This window comes from Saccopteryx leptura, chromosome 5 (assembly GCF_036850995.1).
Source record: "Saccopteryx leptura isolate mSacLep1 chromosome 5, mSacLep1_pri_phased_curated, whole genome shotgun sequence".
NCBI lineage: Eukaryota > Metazoa > Chordata > Mammalia > Chiroptera > Emballonuridae > Saccopteryx > Saccopteryx leptura.
This window is the reverse complement of record NC_089507.1, coordinates 123,782,467-123,795,863: the sequence shown is the minus strand read 5'-3', so window position 1 is coordinate 123,795,863 and position 13,397 is coordinate 123,782,467. Positions and strand designations below refer to the sequence as shown.

Genomic DNA, 13,397 nt, shown 5'->3' with positions numbered 1-13,397 from the left:
TTTCCTGCCTTGTCTTTTGAGAAGATAAAAGCAGGTGTATTCGATGGACCTCAAATTCAAACCCTCATACGTGACGGAGATTTTGCTAGGAAGATGAATAAGGAGAAGAAAGCAGCGTGGCAGTCTTTTATGGCAGTTACAAAGAACTTCCTTGGCAACAAAAAAGCAGAAAACTATGAACTTCTGGTTCAAAGGATGCTGTTGGCTTTCCACGACATTGGATGTAACATGAGCATTAAGATTCACTTCCTGAACAGTCATCTTAATAAGTTTCCCGAAAATCTTGGAGCTGTTAGTGTTGAGCAGACTACTGCTGGAGCATCAAACGAGATTGTCCTTAACAAGTACACAAACGCAAGAGCTACAAATGCAAATTTTTGCCTGAATAAAATTTAAATAAGTTTTGTGCCAATTTTTTGATTAAAATAAGTGTTTTAATATGTTCTATCTCAAAATTGTAGACAAATTCTGATGCAATCATATCTTTTCATATATTAGTATATTTACTGCATTATATAAATTATATTTTCACAAAGATGATGCCCAAGAAGACATTCTACTTCATTATGTTAAACTAAATGTTGAAAATTTTACAATAAGATGAAAACCTAAAATCCTGAATTGCAAATAAACTGTAGTTTACAGAGAAAAACTAATGTCAGATTTGAGATCAGCACACCTGAATTAGGTAAGAACAAGTGTTTTTGTGGATGCAACAAAAAATTTGTTCCCCAGTGTTATCTGTTTCCTTAGTTCCTTGTACATAGTAGGCATTCAGCAACTATCTATTGCAGACACAGTGACAGATTATGATTTGATTGACTAGCATGAAGGCATGCAGGCACTTAGGTGGAAAAGGGAGACAGCAGCGACAATGAGACAAAAATGGAGGTGGTTCCTTTGTTAATTAACAGGTAGGCTAGTCTAAGAGAAGCGGAGCGTCATTTGGAGAAGTGAGAAATCAGTGGCTCACATAGAGGGAAGCCAGGCTGTGCTGTATCTTGAAAGTCAAGCAGAAAGCTTGGGCTGACACACACGGGGCCCCTTGTAGCCTTGAGTGTGAAAGTGGAATAAAAGCAAAGTTTAAAGGTTAGCTTTTCAGTGCTAGATAGGAGGGGCTCTGTGAAAAGCCAGGGTGTGGTTCTGAGGCGATTTCAGTGTCCAGGACACGGGTTGAGGCCCAGAGGCTGGCAGAACGAAGCTCAGCCAGAATTGAAGGAGTATACATCAGATTTTTGGAAGAAAAATGGGAATAACTTGGTGACTGGTTGCAGGAGGATGAAAACCCAAAGGTCTGCAGCAGAGGTAGCAGAAAGGCAGGCACACCCCGCCAGGTACCTCAGGAGCTAGGTTCTGCTTCTTGCTCTGCTCCCACCTGTGCTAGTACCTTGAGAAAATCACTAAGTTTGTGTCATGCGTCCACATTGTGTGGAACTATTGAAGGATTAGAGGGCTATCATTGACGTAACATTAGTCCTCACTACAAGCGAATTGGGTGTACAAAGACACCACAGTGTTAATTAACTCATGGTTTCTGCTAATGGAGATAGAATTTGAGGGGAAAGATACGGTCTGGAGCTCAGTGGATTTTTCAGTAAACCTCTTTTAGTGTCTTTCTTTTGAACTGCTCCCAGATGTGTCCTTTCAGGGCCCCATTGAAGCACCCATCTCCATTTGTGTTCCCATCTCTACATCTTTGTCTTACTTATCAAGTCCACCAGATGTGAAGGTGAATTGTGAAGTGTGTAATGTTGTGAGGCTAGCAGTTGGAGCTTTGAACTGCAGTGTTGATTGTGACAGTGTGGAGTAGGGTGCAGCACACTATAGTAAGAGGCTTCACATTGTGTCATGCTTGTACCAGTAAATATTTCCAGATTAATGGAAGGTACAAGGACTTTGCTTCATGAGTACTTACTGAGGTTGCAGCCTGGGAAATCAACAATTCTACTCAACACCGAGTTGCTGAAGGGGGCAGGTGGATGGGTAGTACTGTGGACAGGAGCTGTACGTGAGAATAAGTGGGCTGCATGTGCTGCAATTACTGCAGAGCATCGCCCCCTGATGGGCAGAGCGTCGCCCCATGGTGGGCGTGCCGGGTGGATCCCGGTCCGGCGCATGCGGGAGTCTGTCTGACTGTCTCTCCCTGTTTCCAGCTTCAGAAAAATGCAAAAAAAAAAAAAAAAAAAAATTTAAAAAAAAAAAAAAGCTCACTGGCTTGATTGGACCCAAGGTCACTGACTCGAACAAGGGGTTACTCGGTCTGCTGAAGGCCCATGGTCAAGGCACATATGAGAAAGCAATCAATGAACAACTAAGGTGTCGCAACGAAAAACTGATGATTGATGCTTCTTGTCTCTCTCCATTCCTGTCTGTCTATCCCTCTCTCTGTCTTGTAAAAAAAAAAAAAAATTTGTAAAAATATTGCTTTTTTTTCTACTCAAATGTTTGTTTTCTCTCTGACAACTTTTTTTAATTTATTTTTTTAGATTTTATTTATTCATTTTTAGAGAGAGAGAGTAGAGAGAGAGAGAGGGGAGAAGGGGAGGAGCAGGAAGCATCAACTCCCGTATGTGCCTTGACAAGGCAAGTCCAGAGTTTTGAACCAGCGACCTCAGTGTTCCAGGTCCACGCTTTAGCCACTGTGCCACCACAGGTCAGGTCTCTCTGACAACTTCTAACTCATGTTTTTTTTAAGAAACAAAAAGTAAGTTAACTCCTACTTCTTTCAGCAATTGTTCTGTTCTTATATTTTCATGGTTTTTTTCAGTGAGCCGTTTTCTATGTCTGTTATAAAATAGGTTTGATGAAACAAATTCAAGAGAATGACTTGTTTACAATCCAAGTCAAGGAGGTAGCTCTGATGTTGATAAATTTAGAAATAAAGTACTCCATATGCATGCATGTATTGCGCTCTGACTTGGTTGTGGTGCTCAGTTGCTGATGTTGGGGACATCACAGTGCTATTGAAGCTTAGTCCTACTTGATAATTTAATTTAGGGAATTTAGGAAAAATCATTACTGGACCTGTCACCTCTAAGCCCCCATATGTGGTCCTTGCTTAGATGTTGTTGCTCTGCCTGCCTGTGGAAGAATGGGTTAATTAAGTTGCTGTCACCTCTGAGTTATTTCTGTGACTATCTCCATTTACATGACATTCAAATTCTGACTCTTATTCTCTTTCCCAAGCTTGAACTCAGCAAGTAAAACCTGAGATACTGTAGCTTTCTAAATAACCCAGAGGGGAGATGGCATAATTGATAACCACCCTGACTACTGAATCAGCTTTTGCTGGCTCCTCTGACAGAACTTTGAGGAATAACTGTAATTGAATTGTGCAGGACCCCACTTGCGGCTTTCACCGAATAAAGTCTAGATTTGGTTAAACCTTATTTTATGTTTGTCTCACGTTGTGTTTGTGCCCTGCTGGGTATAGCACAAGCGTGGTCTTCATCTGGATGTATTTTCATCTCACAGAGGCAGTAATTGAATCTCTGACAATAGTCTTGCCTCTGAGGAGTTCAACTTGAGGCTGCCATATTAAACTGGGCTAGTTCTTGGTTCCTTTGGAACAGAATATCCCGGCTGTTGACTGCAAACTATGGCAATGCAAAACTCCCAGAACAGTCAGAGGAGGGGATCTGAAGCATTTACAATTCCATCCCTGCAAAGAGCCATTCTGAGTTTTTACCTAGGATTACTCTCTCTGCACACACGTGGGCAGGCTCAGCGAAGTGTAGAGGTGTGTTTATCTCTGCTCTCTGACCTTTGAGGACAGATGCTGCCAAGCTCGTTCCAGTCTGCGGCAGATCTGTGGCAGGTTGGAGCAGCTTCCAGACCTGCTGTGTTGTAGCAGATGCTGCTGGACGCTGCCCTTTGGTGCCTCCCCGCTCCCTGCTCTCTGCTCAGTCCCACTGAAGAACTTCCAGCTACCGTTTTTGACAGCCCTTTGATAACATCATTATAAACTCTCACACGTTTGGAGCAAGTTCATTCAAACCTTTCTGGTACCTCCAGGTCAGCTATGGTGGACTTGGGAGTATCTGCAGTAATTTAGAAGTGAGAGGAAGAAGCCTGAGCCCAATGTCACCAAGGGGGCCTGGGCACAAATTTAGCAGACATTTGTCCAAAGTTTTATGCAGACATCAGGGATTCTGTAACATTTGGGATAGTGAAAATTGAATGAAGGATTAAATATCTTAGAGCCTATTGACCATTTCCCCAAAAGAGCCAAGAACACTGATTTCGATGTTATTCTGGTAATTTATGCAAGCCAGGACAAACATACCAAAGATGTGTGTGAGGAAAGAGTTAAAAAATTCTCAACACCTTCTCCCACTACTTCTGTAAGCCAGAGGCCAAGGGAAAATGCACACACAGACACATACACACACACATTTCAGCAAGGAACCTGTTTTGCAAGTTTTACTGGTAAAAAGTAGGAAGGGGTTGCTGGGGTGCAGAGTGGAAAGAAAGCCTTAGAAGTATTGATTGAAGGTTTTTCAAAACCTACCAACGAAACTTTATCCTTCAGAGAGAGGCCCGTGTGCCACTGTAGGTTTTCTCCAGCCGGTTCAGTGCATTGTTAGACAGGGAGGGGCAGATTAACGAATGCCTATAATTTTGATCATTGTTTCCTACAAAACAGCTCGGGCTTTGAAAATGAAGCCATAGTTCTTGGCTGAGTTTTTGCCGACAGCACAAATTATACTGTGCAGAGATCCAAAGCCCCTAAAAAGGTTTCATTAATGAACAATTTCAGGCGATTGTTTAAGCCTTCGACTGACAGGTAACGTTGGCAGGTCGACTGGTGGGGTTAGGGTTTCCATGGAGATTTATGATGTCATGCTTGAAAGAGCATGTCAAGACAGCCAATTTAACAAGTAGCTACTCAAAAACTCCTATAGGCTAGAAGTAGGTTTTATGCAAATAACAAGAGTTTCACTGGTAAAAACGGCCAAAGGAAAACAGTAGAGACATGGGGGGGTTTTACCTGACAGCTCAGAAGGATGACCCTGGAGCCCATTAGAGACGAAACTTCCAAAAGAAGAATTAGATTTTCTACTTAACTGCTGCCTCACCTGTGGAGCTCTCAGTACAGGTAAATATGCATTTTTTTTCTGAGTTATTGCCAAAAATTGTTGGGAACATTGAGGTCTGTTTCCGCATTGTTCCCTTGGCAGGAAGAAGGGAATCAATAAGCAGTTTCCCACACGGACTGTTTGAGCTTCAGGGCTGTTTCTTTCAGGGCTTTTTTTTTTTAATTGAATGAACTGAGATTTTTGAACACAGCTGAAAAACAAGCAGCGCATCATGTGTTACACTGGTCATGCTTTGTGCATAGTGCTACAAAGTGCCATAGACAAAGGTTAGAAGGACGAGCTGAGACCTCAGGTACTATATGTATTTGTGGATTATTCCCAGATGTTGTTTTTTATAAAACTCTTAGAACAGATCTGAATTGGGACTCCATGTATTTTCTTTGTTTTTAAGTTCTAAGATGCTAAAGATAAAACCCATGGAGTATAATGAAAACAGGTTTATGACCGCTGCATTTTTGGTGTGTGTGTCTGTCTGTGTACTTTTCTCAGAGGGGCATTTTATGATACTAGAAAAATATCCTGTTCAAGACAATCAGTTTTTGGACTTAAGGGAAGGTGTTCTAATAAATTCTAAGAAAGCAGATAACGTTTCTAGGGTGGGGCAGTGGTTGATAAAGGTAGTTTTTGAAGCATTGCTTTAGAAAGGAACCTCACTTTGGTGGTAGGAATGGCTTTCTGTTTGCATCGGTTACTAGTAAGACTGAGTAAACAGTCTTGCCAGAGATATGGATTGATAAAAACCACTAAAGGTAGCTGTACACCTGCAAATTGACTTAAAGGGGTTAGTTTGGGGACATCAGGCTGTGATGTGAGCAGTGAGGCCCACTGACCTTAAAAAGAAATGAAAAGCATATTTGCTTCTTTCATAAACGCTGGGTAAGGTTGAAGCATAGATTAAAAAAGCAGTCACAGATACCTATGAAATGGGAATTTGGGCTTTTGAAACAAACTATTTAGGAGCAAATGGGCAGGCATCCAGATATTTTTACAACTTTCTAATATGTGAGAAGGCGAACCTCCTGAAATTTATAGTCAGATAATGTGGGTTAACTGATATTCATTTTAGATTGTTGTGTTACCACAGTGATGGCTGAACAAGTTGAGTGACAAAAGAGCTGTCCCTCTCACATCAGAATGCCTGGGTTTTAAATCCCGGCTTCACCACTACTACCTGTGTAACTTAGGGAAGTAAATTAATATCTTTCAGCCTCAGTTTTCTCCTGATAAAACAGGGGTGATGATGGTGATGTGAGGACAAAATGACTTACTGTGTGGCTCAGGGCTCAGCATTCATGCCCCACAGGCTAGCGATTGTTTTTATTTACTACACGCGTGGTACCGGGCTGTTTGTGAAGTGCTTTCATATTCTTTTCTGACCATTGCAGCGCCCAGTAAGAATAGCAGAATCTTTGTATTCCTCTTTTACAAATGCAGAAACTGTGGCTCAGAGATACTGAAATATACAGTCCAATACACTGTCCTCCTACATTTCCTGCTATTTTTTCTCATTTAAGGAGATCTAGAAAAAAAAAAAATCAATGTGTTACTGAAATAGCTCCCAGCAGCAACGATTATTTCTATAAATTAATTAAAATACAAAATGTTAAATGTGTCAAAGGAGCTAGGGTGTTGATGGTTTTACATTAATTATGTCTGTGACACTTTCTCTAGGTAGGCTTTGGAAGTGGGATTAATTTACTTTCTGCTGGCACCTATTGATAGGAGCTCAAGTTATTTCACAGACATGCTATTTTAACTCATCTGCCTCCGATGTTTCTTGGTCCTGCAAGAAGAGTCATCCATTTACCTGTTTACAGGTATCCTGAGCAGGAAACCGATTCACCCAGGGCTGGGCCATAGGCATTGCCGCAGGAAGCGAGGGGTTGGACACGCTGTCTTTTCTCTGTATTCTAGACCTTGTAGGGACCCTCCTACTCCCTCTTCTCCCCTCCCCTCCCCTCCCCGCCCTCCCCTCCCTCTTCCCCTCCCCTCCTACTCCCTCTTCTCCCCTCCCCTCCCTCCCCGCCCTCCCCTCCCTCTTCCCCTCCCCTCCCCTCCATCGGCATCCCAGACCGGAACAGCCCGTAGTTATATTCTTCATTCATTGTATGTAAGAGACAAATATGTTTTCCATTGTGTGTTATTTTTAGCAGCAGTGTTTCTAGCCAGAGAAAAGCACTCTTATTAGTTCCAGGATTTTCCTGATGACTTTCCCAATTTTTCCAAGTTTTCCATATCAGACTTTTCAGAATTGTTCATAATCCACACTCCTGGCAGAAGGCTCTTAGCAGGAGTAGTGGGTAGGCCCATTGAAGGGGATTCTAAAGGCATTCTGATGATCTGAGCTGCTGAGGCTGGGTTTGTTCTGTCCTGGACACTGTGTTAAACAATTCAATGTGGTGATATGAATGACGTCAAGCTGGGTTGGGGACTCCAGTTCTCAACACTGGTTTGGGGCATTGGAAAACACTGGTTATCTCAAGGGCAAAATCTCTGAGGCTGAAAGCAAATATTTATTTTATTCAAAGTTTCTATTCCAAATATGAACCACAAAGTAGCAAGTTTAAAGTAGAAAGATGTCATGAAATCAAACAGCCAAAGGGTGCTAAAATTCCAAATAGGTTCAGAATCGCTGATGAATATTCTTAACACATTTTTTTTTTACCTACAGACCCTGTTTTAGTCCATTAGCGTTTTAATTCCACTTAGTTTTTGTATTGTTCAGAAATTGTCTGTTGATTACTTAAGTGGTGATTGCATCTAGAAGTCTGTGTTGTGCCTAGCAGTGTTCAGTGAAGGTCTGTTGAGTCAAAAGTGCTGGGCACACAGTGATCCAAGGGCCAGGTTGTCAGGGTTTAAGTCCTGCCTCTGTTATGTTAGGTGCTAGTAGCAGAGATTTCCCATTGAAGATTATACGGAGGTCTATTCATTCGCCAAGTAAAATGTTAGCATCAACATTTAAAAAGCCTTTGAGTAATGGAATTAGTGGTCTCGAATTACATTTTTCTCTTGAAAAACTTGAGGATTTCCATGGACATGATTTCTTCCAAATGACGGACACAGACTCCCTGTTCAGGAACTGGAATGAGCTCTTTCTCCTGGCCAGGCCCTGGTGCCGAGTTCCTCTGAGTGGGAGGGGGGCTCTTTCTAGAAGTCATTCACAACCTGGGCCTCGTCATAGCATTCATTAATTTAACAGGGTTGGAAACACTCTTGTTCAGAAACTGATGGCAAGTAGTTGGCAAAAATCTATTTTTAAAAAGTCATCTTGGGAAATGGTGTCATGCAGACTATGTTGCACTTGTCTTCAGATGTGAGGCCTCTGACGGAGGAGCAGGGGGATGAGAGAGGTGCTTCTCTCCACCCGCCAGCAGCCTCGGTGTCACCTTTTTCTCCCCCCAGCCTTTTTTTAAGCAGGTAAAACCATAATTGAGTGGAAGCCAAAATTCCTCAGGCCACATGAGTTGGGGACTTGTTTTTATTGTGAACTGAGGAGCGCGGTCTTCTGACTGGGCTATGAATAAAGCCACTTCGTATCTCAGGGTGGGATTTCCTCAGCAGCTGTGCAGTAATGATGACCTTTCTGTAAACTTCCCAGTTTTTGCTTTGAACTTGTAACCACTGATAGGAGAAAATATGGGGAGAACAATTTTTGTGTTTTTCTGGAGGTGTGATATCAAGATCGACAGGATTCTGAGGTTACTACATCTATGTACTGTAAAACCAAAATTTTCCTTGATTCATGGTGACATCTGAACATCTGGAGGCCTTGGGACCCCTGGGGTGTGGTGGAAAGAGTAGAATTCAGGACAGCCTTAGTCGGGAGGGACCAGGGAGGCACGAAGTTTGGAGACGAGGATGAGCTTTATCCTGGTAGCAGGAGCTCTCTTCTTTTGCACCAGGTAACAGACTCACAGGCAGCAGAAAGACTTAAACTACTTACTTTTATGAATGACAAGTGTGAAAGCGAAATATTACACATCTGGAGGAATCCTTTCCTAGAGGTCTCACAGAAAGGAATGCACATCTGACTTCGTGTGACGGCGTGAGTGCAGCGGCCACAGGAACGGCGGGCGATGGCTCCGTGGCCTCTTACAGCGCTCCGTTCCCGCCTTGGTTTCCTTCCCACGGTGTGGGCTGCTGCACAGTCCTCTGCATTCCCACTCCTGTCCACTTGCTCATGATGAAGCAACAGACATGGTAATGGTGTTTCCTATGAATGGTTTTCTAGGTTAGTAAATGCAGATAGATGATCACACTGGCCCTCACAAACCCGGTGGTGGGACTGTCCTTAGAGCTGTGGGCGTACCCTGCCCGGTTGCCCTACTCTGGGCCCTGCTGGGATTGCGCAAGAAAGAGGGAGCAAAGACCTATCCCAGGCTGTTGTGACTGGTCCGTCCAGTGGCATGTAAACTGTTCATATTGGACTTTCTTTGCGCTTCCTACCTGCCACCCCGAAGCAAAGCGGCTGCTGACTCACAGATTCTGTAATGGCCAAGGAAACAGACTCAGGTGAACCACGGTCATTTTCAGTCCTTGACACTAAGAATGTTTGTAAGGTCCCCTGAGACTGTCATGTGGATGTCAACGCATGCGTTCACAGTAGTCATTAGTTAGGTACGTGTGTACTGATTCAGAGGGACAATGTTTGTTTTAATTTTGCTCAAGGAAAGGTTGCATGGGTTCTCTTCATTTTTAACTGTAACTTTATTTGAATCCTGTATCAATTTTAAGACTGAAAAAGAAGGCAACTCTAGTAAATGTCCTCATTAAGGACAATTTTTCATTTCTCCTTTATGGAGCATATGTGCCTGCGTGTGTGTTGTATGTGTGTGTGCATGTGGGGGCATGTGCATGCACGTCTGTGCTTTTGATGGTGAAAACAGCACACAGTCTGATATAAAGCTATTTTGTCTCCAGAGGAATTATTGTAGTGGCCCCATAACATATTAACTTGACCTGTTTTAATTGTTTCTTTTTTCGCCCCATTATGAACACAATTGCAGTGACCTTCTGTGTAACTGTGCACATGTCAGCAAATCTGAAGGACAAGTTCCTGGATGTCAGATTACTAGTCTATTGCTCCTAGTTTACTAGGATTACTAGTGTTGAAAGGTACTGCCCAATTTTCTCTCAAAAAGACTTACTAATTTATTCTGTCATTGTGGATATTTGAGAATATGCTGCGGCACATTCCCATTATCCAGGTCACTGTAGCTATGATGGTATATAAAATAGATCCTATATGCAGGTGTGGACACATAGCCAAGTCACATTAAATAAGCAATACAATTTACAGAACAGTATAGAAAATATGATTCTCTTTATTTTGAAAAGGCTGAATCCTGCTTGTATGAAAAAGCATATTCATTTTCTGCCATCACTTACACACTGATAATTTCTAGCATGATGCATAATAAATTGGAGAGGAGAATTAATGAGCTAGTGAAGATAAAAGCTTTTATTTTTAATTTCTGGACTTCTCTAGTACTTACCTAATATTTTTATCATATGTTTACAATACTTTAAAATTCAAAAACTAGTACGAGAAGCAATCAATGAACTAAAGTGACAACTACAAGTTGACGCTTCTCATCTCTCTCCCTTCCTGTCTCTGTCTCTTCCTCTTACTTAAAAAAACTTCAAAAACTTGTTAAACAAAAACAGTTGTCCTGGAATGTAACGTATGTTCTTCCAAGAAAGGCCAGCAGTTTCTGAGTGAGCTGAGAAAGGGACTTTCTCTGTTTCACTTACCGATCCAGAAGTACGTTTGTGCTCTGACACAGCTGTCCCTTGAGGAAGAGAGTTCCTTTTCCCCCTATCTATACTGGTGCAATCACTTCTGGTGATATTAGTGTCCCATTTCCAGGCATGGAAACTTCCCTAAACCAGTTTATTCCAGTCAGGATTCCTTTCCTTTTCTTTTCTTTTCTTTAAATTAATTAATTTATTTTTTACAGAGACAGAGAGAGAGTCAGAGAGAGGGATAGACAGGGACAGACAGAAAGGAACGGAGAGATCAGAAGCATCAATCATCAGTTTTTTGCTGCGCAATGAATACCTTAGTTGTTCATTGATTGCTTTCCCATACATGCCTTGACCGCGGGCCTTCAGCAGACCGAGCAACCCCTTGCTTGAGGCAGCGACCCTGGGTCCAAGCTGGTGAGCTTTTTACTCAAACCAGCTTGAGTCCTCGCTCAAGCTGGCGACCTCGGGTCTCGAACCTGGGTCCTCGGCATCCCAGTTCGATGCTCCATCCACTGCGCCACCGCCTGGTCAGGCAGGATTCCTTTTCTAATTAACGCTGTTTGAGGTTCTGGTATCAGGTATGTTTTGATTAAATATATTTAAGCTGCCTGAAATTTTTAGCAAAAGCAGTCAATTCAACTTCCCAGGTAGGACATCTCCTCACCCATTGTATAAAACATTCATTTCAAGTTCACGTTTATAACTAAACCTCATCCTTTGCCAAGTTACGGCGATCCACTTTGGATGAAGGATACTTAGGCTTTCATGTTAACTTGATAACTATGTAACAATGATTTTGTTTCCTAAATGAAAAGAAAACTTTTAATATACTGAATATTTCCATTTTAAAAGACTTTTTTTTAAATAGCAAAATAAGTCAAGAATAGAATTATAGGATGCCTTTTGAAAGAAAAGAAACAATACCTTTTATACTTCAGAATCACTGAGTAAAGCTTCAAACACGATTTTAAAATCCAACTCCTTTATAATTCAGATGCACAGAGTGCATTCAAACCACAAGTGCCATAGATTTTATAGATACATTTCCTTTGCACCAATCAGTACATATTTCTCACTGTAATTAGACGTTTCTTCCTTTCTCCTTCTCAACAGCTACTTTGGAAACTTCACATTTTCCTCAGATACATCTTTTTCCACTTCATCAAGTATCTCAATTCTGCCGCAAATTGCAAATATTTGCAAAAGGGGACAAATATAAAATAAATGTATCTGAATGCGTTATTTTGTGAATAAACATGATTGACCTGAGTTGGTAAGTCTAAAAAATAATGAGGACTAACTATGCTTATAGAAAAAAGGGTGAAGTCATGGCTGTGATTTACAAGGAAAGCCATAATTTAAGCAATCCTACTCCAAAGAATATAATTACTATCGTCTCAAGGTGGTGGCAGGTCATTTTAAGTCTAACTGAACATTTTTTTATATCATTCGAAAAACAGACTAAGCTTCCAGTGTCATAGGGTAAATACAATGTTTTCTTCCTGAAATGTTAAATATTACTGGCTCTTTAAGATGGATATATCAAAATCTCAAATGCTTTTATGAGTGCCAATACAATACAAGACAAAAATTTCCCTGTATGCATTAAAACCATTGCTGTTAAGTACTAGATTGCCCACAAATAATATTCCTTACTGTATGCCAGAAACTTTCACCCAAATTTTCTCTGCAGTCCTCTAATAAAACCAGTGTTGGGATTCAGTCAGTTTGCACTGTTTCAGCAGAACTGATACCTAATTTTTTTATGAGTTCGGTGAACTTGTTGTTCAAATGGCACTTGTAATCAGGGCTCTCTCTAAGGTGGGCACCTGGGCAGCCGCCCAATGTGGGAATCACAGATTTACATTCATGTGGGAATCACAGATTTACATTCTTTACTCTTTTTTAATGTTCATCAGCACAATAGAGACAGAGTATTCTAAGCACCTGTAGTAATGTTCATTCCATCCATGGATGAAAAAAACTACAAGTGACGACACCAATCAAGAAGCAATAGGCCTGACCTGTGGTGGTGCAGTGGATCAAGGGTCGACCTGGAATGCTGAGGTTGCTGGTTCAAAACCCTGGGCTTACCTGGTTAAGGCACATATGGGAGTTGATGCTTCCTGCTCCTCACCCCCCCCCCCCCCGTCTCTCTTCTCTAAAATGAATAAATAAATAAAAATAATTAAAAAGAATGAAGCAATATGAAAATATCTTAACAGTTTTATTGTTTTTTTTCAGGTGTTTAATATTTTTTATTAATATTTTAAAACTTTAACAATCTAGTTTTGTGTACCTCTTTTCTTGTTCTTAAGTATTAAATACATGAAATAATAAACTACCTTTTGATATATTATTGTTTTATACATACTTAAAATGGTCATTAGGGCAGAGAACCGGTTGTTAAATTATGTGAATCCCACCACTGAATAAAACCATACAAGTGGATTCATATAAACAAGGAAACTGAGGTTCAGAAGTCTCTAGAGAGTTGGTTTTTTTGGGCAACAGGGGCATCTGAACCCAGCAATTCTGACACAATCTGAG

The 13,397-nt window shown here is 41.3% G+C and overlaps 1 protein-coding gene across 17 annotated transcripts in view; it reads left to right on the top strand.

The window, feature by feature from the left end:
* KIAA1217 (KIAA1217 ortholog) overlaps positions 1 to 13,397 on the top strand; it is a 561,660-nt gene that overhangs the window by 230,429 nt on the left and 317,834 nt on the right. Inside the window, exon 1 of one of the 17 annotated variants that reach the window (XM_066383944.1) lies at positions 4,961 to 5,098. The exons of 15 other annotated variants lie outside the window; for them this stretch is intronic. The gene's annotated coding sequence lies outside the window, so the exon portion shown is untranslated. Of the gene's footprint in view, positions 1 to 4,960; positions 5,099 to 13,397 lie in introns of those variants that run through there. One more of the 17 variants, XM_066383942.1, reaches the window with a different exon arrangement.